Source organism: Chiloscyllium plagiosum, chromosome 8 (assembly GCF_004010195.1).
Source record: "Chiloscyllium plagiosum isolate BGI_BamShark_2017 chromosome 8, ASM401019v2, whole genome shotgun sequence".
In the NCBI taxonomy this organism is placed as follows: domain Eukaryota; kingdom Metazoa; phylum Chordata; class Chondrichthyes; order Orectolobiformes; family Hemiscylliidae; genus Chiloscyllium; species Chiloscyllium plagiosum.
In genome coordinates, this window is record NC_057717.1 from 31124483 (window position 1) to 31131572 (window position 7090).

The following is a 7090-nucleotide window of genomic DNA, read 5'->3' on the forward strand; positions in this document are numbered from 1 at the left end:
TGGGTGACCTTTGGACCTTTGGCTTCTCCCCTACTCCTACTATTAATAAAACGAGAAATAAACCCGATCAAATCCGCCCTACTGTAATATCAAATGTTCCTTGTCATCAAGGTGCATCTCCTGCAATAGGACAACATCCACCCTCTCCTTTCTAAGACTAGAAAGTACATTTTACCTCTTGACTGGACGATGGCTCCGCTTATTGTTCCAGGTTCACCATTTAAGCACATCATTATCCATCACACACTGTAGCAACATTTGAGCTCTAGAGAGGAAGAACTCGAATTACACATCACTGATCATGAATGAAAAAAGACTCATAGAGCTTTAAAACAACACAAAGTAAGACTACTACATCTAACAAAAGCTCTCAAAACTTTCCAAAACTAAACACATAAAAAAAGAAACAAAATCCAAAGTGCCAATGACACTTCATAGGGAATTTACCCCACACCCGCCCAGTGGGGACGGTTCCACATCACAAAACTTTATCTTCTACCAATATGACATCCAGGGCAATTAACAACAAAAATCGTGCTTCAACTGCCCTTTGGTCGGTATTTAATCATCTCAAGTACCTTTGTAACCCGCTCCAGCTTGAGCCGCACCCCAGACACAAGCAAGGAAAAAGAAAAAGTGTAGTAATAGTAATGAAGAAGTTAAAAGTGAGTACTCTACCCATCCCCGACTACAATTTAACACTGGTTAATACCAGAAAAGTCCAAGAAAATTTCTTTACGAGAGAAACATGATTATCTAAACATCCATCTTACTTTAAAATGTCCACAAAGTTTTCGCTTTTTCTGGAGAGTCAGAAGAGTGTATGGATCCATTGAAAGCAAAATGGAGCATCGCTGGGTACCGTAAGGAATACTGAATCCCTAGTTCCCTTACTCTTCTCCTGATATCATCAAAAGATTTTATTTCCTGAATCACCGCCGTTGAAAAGTCCTGAAAGAACATAATCCTGGAGCCCTCGTGAATTAAACCCATCGGATCTTTCCCCTGGGTACTTAAAGATTCCATCAGTCTTTGTTAATCCCCATAACTATGTAATCGCGAAAGGACAGAACGAAGGCGTGGATCTGAGTCTGACCTCCGCGCTGTAACCCGATGAGCTGTCTCGCTCTTCACCCGTCCCTCTTCAGCTTCGAAGTGAAGGAATCCTGGCAGCCAGTTCTCAATAAACTCAATGCCTGACCACCTTCTGTCCTGTCCAGCAAACGGACGAGGTGAACATTCTTCATCCTACCCCTGTTCTCGAGGTGGTCGTCATGTTCAGTTAAGGAATGGACCTGTTTTTCAAAAACGAGGATCCTCTCCTGAAAGGAATCGGACTCTGCCACTGCAGTTCGGCACTTGACATCATCTGATCTGTTTCCAAGGGTGTCAAGTTGCTGCACATGTTTTTGGAGCGCGGCTGAGAGTGGCTGTATCCACTGCTGAACTCTTCTTCTATCATGCTTCAATCATTTCACATAACTTGGTGAACTCAGTGACCAAGGCCTGGTGAGTAACTGGGTCCATGGAACGAGCAGAGTGGGTTGCAGCTACAGCCTCAGGCAGGCTCGATGCTACTGACGGGTGCACCGGTGTTGGGACTTATTCGATCCTTTCCCATGTTTTGTCATTTCCACTTGATATAACGGAATTAGTAAAGATTCTATCGCTCTTTTAATGTTGAATTTTACGTAAAAAGCTGGGATGGGATGGGTTCGAGAGCCATTTTCCCCTTGCAGTGATGCAGAGCCCAGCAAATCAGACCTTCCAGATCGCCGCCATCTTGGATTCCCCCTTAATGTTTTATCGATATTATCATTTCATTTTGCATTATATTCCTGGATGTTCTGGACCTGTGTAATTTTATACCATTGTCTACATTTTCCCCTATGCTGCAAATTGCTGCCCATTCCTCATTAATCCTTGACTCTGTTGTTATTTATGAACCTTCCATCTGTGCCTCAAAAATATTCAATATTTCTGCCTCCAATGCTCTGTGGGGAAGAGTGTTCCAAAGCTTCTCAGCACTTTGAGAAAATAAATATAAACATTATGATCTGAGTGTGAGATTAGTTTTTTTGTGTCTCCTTATCTGAGAAAGGATATAATTACATTGAAAGCAGTTCAGAGATATTTTATTTTACGGTTTCCTGGGGTGAAGGCCTTATATTATGAAGATTTTAACAGGTTACTCCTGGAATGAGAATGAAGCATATAAGACCTTGAGGAGAATACATTGGAAGCAATTCAGTGATGTTTCTTTTCACGTATTCCTGTCGTGAAGGGCTTATATTATGAAGGCTTTAACAGGTTACTTTTGGAATGAGAATGAAACATACAAGACCTTGATGAGAGTGGATCCGGTATATACCCACTGAGTGTTTGTAAAGTCCAAAATTGTCGTCATTGTCATAGGAGCCCTACAGTGTGGAGGCAGGACATTCCGTCCATTAAGTCCGCACTGACCCACCAAACAGCATCGTACCTTATCCATGTATCCCTGCATTTCTCATAACTAACCCACCTAACCTACACATCCCTGGGCACTATGGGCAATCCACTTTAAACTGCGTATCTTTGGACGTGGTAGGAAACTGTAGCACTGAGAGGAAATACACACAGGCATGGGGAGAATGTTCAAACTCCACATCGAGGGTCGTCTGAGGTTGGAATTGAACCCAGCTCCTTAGTGATGTGAGGCAGCAGTGCCACCCACAGATCCATCATACTCATCCGTTAGTTCTGTTAGTAACGTGGCTGACTAAAGAAATCTGCCTGACTTGTTCTTATCACTGAACCTGACCCAGTCTGAGACCTTTATCATCGGCCATATCACCACCCTCGTTACATTTAAAATTTGTTGTGAGCGGTGGAGTAGTGGGACTAGAAAACGAAATGGTGACACCCTCCATCCTCAGTCACAACTAGATTGAGAAGAAATTCACAAAATGGGAATTTATTCAAGTGGGAATCCTCTTTCCCAGAAGTTTGGGATGGCTAGTTCTTTATATTATAACGAGGCTCGCTTCGTCTGAATTTCCATAGACAGGTGAATCAGGGATAATGGTACATGGAGAGAAAAGTGAAGCTGGGACTACAATGAGATGAGCCATGACCTCATTTATTGGTGGAGTGTCAAAGGGCCGAACGGCCCCCTCGTGTCCCTCAGCTCTGTGTTTTGATGTTCCAATCAGCCCTGCCGTCCTGCTACACACAGGTAGATTGAGGCCACTCCGACGGTTAGGTGTAGTTTTGGAAATGGACTTGGAAAATCCAGGCTGGATCAGGAAGTGACCCTCACCCCCAATCCCTGTTTCTAGGCTTCCCCTCTCTATAACTTTTGCCCCAGATGTCAGTCATGTCCCAGACCCAGATTCGCTGTGAAAACGGCCCCTATACTCCACCCAGGGTAAACTCAAGCAAATCCTCCGCTCATCTCAATGTTGCATTACACAACACAACTTCCGGGTAAATAACCAGTTACTTTCCAAAAGCATAACATGTGAAATTAATAAATAGGAACAAGAGTAGGCTATTCGGCCCCTCAAGCTTGCCCTATCATTTAATACGAACATGGTTGATCTACTCCAGGGCTCGACTCCACTTTCTTGCCGACTCCTTGATGAGAGTGAATTAGGTATATACTCGCTGGGTGTTTGCATTGTCCAAATTTGTTGTCCCTCCACACCTCTGCGGGTTACGGAATTCCAGACATTCTCTACCTTCTGAGAGAAGACATCACTTTGCATCTCAGACTGAAATCGATGTTCCATATTCGATATCTATGTCATCGAGTTCGAGACTCCACCCGGGAATGGTAACAACTTCTCAACATCTACCGTGTCAACCCCTCTCTGTGTCTTGTATTTTTCAGCAGTATCACTCCTCATTCATTTAAAGCCCAATGAATAATCGCCTCACCATTTTAGAGATTCTCAGTAACACAACCCTTTCATCCCAGGAATCCTTCTAATGAACCAACCGAGTTACTTGTTGCACCAGCATGCTGACTTTATGTTTCATACACAGGAAGACTCCACTCCCTTTGTACTGCTCCTTTTCTGGAAGTCCTCTCCATTAAATAACAGACTGTCTTTTGGTTCTCAATGTCATCCACAAACTCGAAAATATATTGCACACAACTCCCTCCTTCAGGTTGTCAGTATAGATCCTAAATATTTGATGCCATCGAACTCATAGCTGTGGTACACCAGCAGATACACCTTTATCATGAAGATCCATTAATCCTGACTCTCCGATTGCTATGAGCTCACCAATCATCATTCCATGCTAAGACATTATCCATCATCCTATGAACTTCTGTCTTGTGTAAGAACTTTTATTTTGTCATACCTTGTGGAAAATCTCTGGAAAGCCTCGTGACTAACATATCCCCTTTATCAAAACCGCTTGTTACATACTCAGGCATCTCCAGAAATACTTTGCATGATTTTACAGGGCAAAGTAAGATTTCCCTTTCACAAAACCACTCTGATCCTGCGTGAAGCTTTTCTAAATGTCCATGCTGGCCAGGTTTTCCAAATTAGGCTTGTCCCATCTGTTTTCATTTGGCCCATATGCCTCTAAATATTTCCCATCCATATGTTTGTCCAAAGGAATTTTAAATGTTGTAGCTGTACTGGCATCTTCCACCCTTCCTCTGGCAGCTCATTCCATACCCACACCACCCTCTGTTCCTTTTAAATCTTTCATCTATCACCTTAAACGTATGCCTTCTATGGCTGAACTCCCCCATGCCTTTGGAAAGATCTTGGCTATTCATCCTATCCATATCACTCATGATTTTAGAAATTTTTACAATGTCACCAACCAACCTCCTACACTCCATCTGATACTAATTACAAGAACAAGCACTTAAAGATAAGCAATGAAAATTTGAAACAATATTAAACATGACAGGTAAACAATACTCAGCCCAAACTTTGGTGATTTGTTTTTCCCTTTATTACAATACTAAGGCAGCATGAAATGCTTACTAGTGCCAATAAGAAGTCAAGCACCTGGATTCCTTTTTCTAAAGGAGGCGATGATCTGGACTATGAAAACATATCTATGGCCAGATCTATATAATGCCACATAGTCAGCATTCTCCCTCCTGGCCTCCCTATGACCTTGTCTGGTTGTGTCTTCTTTATCTTGCACTCAATTGAGAGAACCCCTTTCCCTATTCACACCTTAATTTAAACACATTTTACATCATCCACTCGTTCAGCAGTGCTAAAAACCCGTTTATCTATGCCACACCATCTTTTCCCTGTCACCCATCTTCCACCCCTGATAAGGGATTAAAAATCCCAGTTTCCAATCCTTTGCAGTTCTGAAGAAGTGTCACTCTGGACTTGAAATGCTAACGCTTTTTCTCTGTCTCTGCAGATGCTGACAGACCTGCTGAGTTTCTCCAGAAATGAATACGCACAGAATAAATTTTCACTAAAACAAATGACTATGGATACTGGAAATAAAAGTACAAAAATTGCTGGAGATACTGGGAGCTTTTTAAAGGGTCACAGGACCTGAAAGTTTAACTCTGTATTCACTCCAGAAGATGCTGCAACATTTTCAGTAATTTCTTCTGCAATATCTGTTTTTGGACAATTTCCAGAAGGATGTCAAAGATGCTCAAACATTCTGTCCAACATGGAATGCCGTATACTGGGAACTGAACAATAATGCATAGTGCACAATTGCCTTCACTCTGAAACTCAATGGATTGGCATCATTGACACTACAGAGCTTTTAATCATGGTCAGGGAGTAAAACAGAGGGAAGCACATTCACTTCAAATACAGAAGTTGACATTGTGGAAAATAAACGATTTAGATTATTACCTTAAATTGATTGAGTTAAAGTAACAAATTGGAGGAGTGACACCAGGGAGATGTCCTCAGCACAATGAGAATCTGAAAATTGATGTGTTACCGCACCAGAGACCAGGTTAGGTCACTGAATACAGGGCTGATGCCAAGGTCGGAATCACGTGCACCTAAACCTGTTGACAACCCATTAAAGCGACCACACTTGACTGGTTGCATTCCAAACAGCAGAACTAACTTCTGATGGAGAGGGGGAAATGATCCCAAGACTAACACTTCGGATCTAAGCTCTGTCGTCCTGCTAAATCGAAGTATAAATGTCGGTCGACTATTAAACAATTTACTGGAGGAGAGGACTCCACAAATATCCTCATCCTAAATATTGGAACAACTCTGTACATCAGTGAAAAAAAAGTCAAAGATGTGGTGTCTGCACAACCCTAAGCCAGAGCTGTTGAGTCGATGATTTAACTCACACTCATCATGATTCCTACAGAATCACAGATGCCAGTCTTCAAACAATTCGATTTGCTGTATGTGACATGAAGAAACAGCTGAACACAGTAGATATGACAAAGGCAGTGGGCCCTGACAACATTCCTGCAATAGGACTGAAGAATTGTGCTGGTCAACAAAGCGTGTCCCTGGGGAAGCTGTTTCATTCCAGCTCCAACTCTGATATCTCCGTGGTAATGTGGAAAATTACCCAGTCCCCGAAGAGGAGAATAATTACAATCTGACAAATTGCCACCTCGAACTCCCATCACGACAATCACATTGGTGGGAATTATTTTTGACAGAGCTGTCAAGTAGCACCGAAATAATCAGGTCAGTGTGGTTTCCGATAGATACCCATGTGGAGATGATGTTGTTGTGGAAATATCATTGGATTACTAATCCAGACCAAGATAATGCTCTGGCAGCTGGTGGAAGTTAAAAATAATTAATAAAATATCCAGACCAAAAATCTGGTGTCAGTAATAGTGATCTTGTGTCCAATGTTAATTGTAAACATCGATCTCCTTCGCCAATGAACTTTCAGGATGTGAATCTCCCGTGCTTTCTTGTTCTGGCCTAAAAGTGATTCCATACGCACAGACATGTGATAAACGTCTTCAATGGTCTCAGAATCGGCCAAACAATACACTCAATTGTATCAAACTGCTCTGAGATCTTAAAGGATAAAACCGGACAGAACACCTGGCACCAGCTTCGTTACCAGAAAAGGGAATGGGAACACAGTCCTATCGACCCTG